Consider the following 3,354-nt stretch of genomic DNA (forward strand, 5'->3'; position numbering starts at 1 on the left):
AAATCCTGGTGAGAAAGGCCTGGGGCAGGGGCAAAAGGGAGGAGGCCAGCAAGGCAGAGCATGAGGGCTGGGCCAGATACTCAGGATGGAGGGACAGGTGGGATCCAGATCCCTGGGGTGGCTTGCAGAAACTGACATGAACACCGAAGGCATGTTGTTTATTTGTGTGGTGCAAGGACACCGGTAGGGGAGTGTAAAGGTGACCCAGGAAAGGAAGGCAGCCAATGAGAGGTTGTTATTAAGCCAGCCACCACAGTGGGTGAGTGAAACTTAATTCTGCAGGGAAGTCTTGGAAAATGAGGCAAATGTTCATTTCAGAATTCCTCTGGCCAAGGAAAGAGATCTGGGGAATGCATATCCCCACATCTGGCAGATATTGCTTAAGTGCCATCCCCAGAGTTTGTGGCATGGGGCTGTGTGTTAATTCCTGGGCAATTCTGGTCCACAGTGCATGGGGGTGATATGTGTTCAGCAGCAGCCTGAGAGTGTCTTGGACAAAGATAATCATACTGACTGTTGGGAGTCCTGCTGGGGGCACAGAAATGGTCAGGGCATTCAAGGGGATGTGTAGAGCTCTGTCCATGTCTGCTGCATAGGCATAGCATCTGTGTCCTTTTCCATGCTCTCTGACCCCTTTTGTTCCAAAGGGACTTGTTGATAAAACCATTTTTAATGGAAATCTTCAGACAACAAAATAAATCATTTATTAAGACAGGAATGGAGCTCAAATGGGCAGGGAGGCAGTCTGGGTTCAATCTTGGCTTTGTCAGCTACTAAATGTGCGGCCTTGACTGAGGTCTCTGTGAACTTCACTTTACCACATATAACACTAGCGATCTGAGAAAAAATACACTAAGTGCCTGACATAAGGTAGCCACTGTAGAGGATGCTTCTGTTTGGGTGACCCCAGCTCATACGCCCTTTTCTGACCACAGCACCTCCATTTTCCTGGGGAACTCCCCACTCTAGTTTGTGTAGTGGGGTGGGATGGACTCCATTGCCAGCTCTGGAGGTGGGTAGTAACCCAGGCCTGGTTAACTGATGTCTAAGGATTTATTCTGAGGGTGGGGGTAGAGCAGGGGACCAAACTCAGAGCAAATTACTCTCTTTCCTGGAACTTTGGGGATAGCTGAATTGTTGATGTGTCCACATGCTGGAGGGGCATCTTTGTTCTCATGAGGACAGATTCTGCCTAGGCTTGGGGCTTGGGACACCCCTTTGACAACCCACATGGCCACCCGCACCCATATGAGTGTGTGTGTGCATATAGCTTAGGTTGATCTGCTGCTGGGGAGCCGTACACACGCGTGCGCACAAGAAGATAAACAAGGGCCTGCAGCTCCTTGGCTGGCGCCCAGGCCGGGGGTGGAATAAACAATCCTGGTGACTTTCTGAAAAGCAAGCGTGTGTGGCAACAGGCACCATGGAGACAAGCAGACTGTACCAGAGCAGACAGCCGACAGCCCCCAATGCCACCCCTGTGCATGCCTCTCTGTGCACGCGCACGCACACACACACACGCTGTCCTTTCCTCTTTCATGTCTCTATCATGTTCATATCCATTCCATCAAACACAATTCTTCTTTCACACCAGGACCACCCGCTCCTGCGGTCTAGCCAGCCACCCCCATTCCAGCTTTGATTGATGCTAAAGGCTTTGGAGAAGATCTGAGATTCCCCATACAGCAGCAGCCATGATTCCTGACCCCTTCACCTGTACACTGGTCCTTGTCTAGGGTGGAAAGGTGTGTGCTCTGTGTGTATGTGTGTGTGTATAGGTAGGGGTTATCATAGTGGGCAGTGACAGATAATCCTAACTTTCTGTAAAGTTCTTGCATAACGTTCTCGCGCTTCAGGGATACACGCACAACACACATTGACTCCTGAGGGTTGTCCAGATACTCAGATGCATAACTCTACATGCTTGCGATGATGATGTGACAGTAGTATACCTTACTGACTCCCTAAGTATAGTCATCATCTCATTTAATTTAATCCTTAAGGAAAATCACCTGGACAATACAATTATTATTCCCATTGAATAAGTGAAGAAACGGACATTCAGTGAAGTTCAGTAAATTGCCAGGGTCACACAGCTAGAAGGGAATCTGGGAATCACTGCTGCCACACTATTAGCCCCACCCAGATGTACATGCAACACCGCATGCCTGGGTGCATACGTGCAAGCACACACACACTGCCTCCTGTCAACCCAGATAACTGATGCCCATGGAGCCATCTTCCCATCCCTGGCCTTCTCACTCCCAGGCTCTCACTTGGCTGCCCTCTGATTCATGAGACTCCCTGGTTTGGGACTTTATGAGAACAGCCTGATGCCCACACAGACCCCTTCCCTCCCCTGCAGCAACCCCCTCACCCTCCCCAAAGCTGCAGGCCCTGGCCCAGCTGGGGGCGGCCCCAGGATTTGGATGGGTGACTCAGGCTGAATCATGGCCCAGCTGCTCCTTGGCAGCCCCCTCCCCCATTCTGCCCAGAAAGCCTATTTGGAAGGCAAAGGTGGGCCTTGGAGTGGGGGGCAGGGAGCGGGGGATGGGGCACTTGAGAAGGAGGACAAAGCACAAGAGAGCCTTTCAGGAAGCCCTCACCCTGACCCTCATTCTGCCAGGAAAAGGTGTCCTTTGTTTGGACTGAGACCAGGGGCTCCCTCTCCAATACCAGGGCCCATTTTGGCTTGCCTCCTCAATGTCTGGGTTCTAATAATAACAGCAACAATAACACTGTTCACTACTCTAGTTGATCACTCACATTTCACAGTAGTGCAGTTTATAAAGCTCTTTCTCATCAGCATCACATTTAATTCTCCTACTGGTCTTAGGGGGTGGAAATTAGCATCTTTGCTTTGGAGCGGAGGAAACTGAGGCTCAGAGAAATATATGAAATGACCAGTGTCACACAGTTAGTGAGATGACTGAGCCAGGATGAAAGCCCAGCCCTCTGGTCCATTCTGTGGGAAGTAAGCCCTGGAGCTGTGATTCGGGCAAAATTAGGGCACGGTTGGGGGGCATGCAGGGTAATATGGCGATTGCTAGGAGGAAGACATGGTGGGGGTACTACAGGGGCATGACGGGGACATGGCTGGGCATCAAAGGTGCATAGTAGTGTGGCATGGTTGAGCCATGGCAGGGCCATGGCAAGGGCATTGGAGGTATGTGAGAAGGGATGGCAGAGGTATCCCTGGCAGCAGGGTTTGTGGCAGGGATGTAGAAACATTTTTCCTTTACGTTCTTGCAATTCATGAATTATGGAATTATTTATGCTTTCAAACCTTTCATGTTTCAAACTAATATATCAAGACTAACAAATGTAGAGCCTGGAGTTTCTTCTGAGAAAGTG

The sequence above is a fragment of the Marmota flaviventris genome, chromosome 5 (assembly GCF_047511675.1).
Source record: "Marmota flaviventris isolate mMarFla1 chromosome 5, mMarFla1.hap1, whole genome shotgun sequence".
Lineage (NCBI taxonomy): Eukaryota > Metazoa > Chordata > Mammalia > Rodentia > Sciuridae > Marmota > Marmota flaviventris.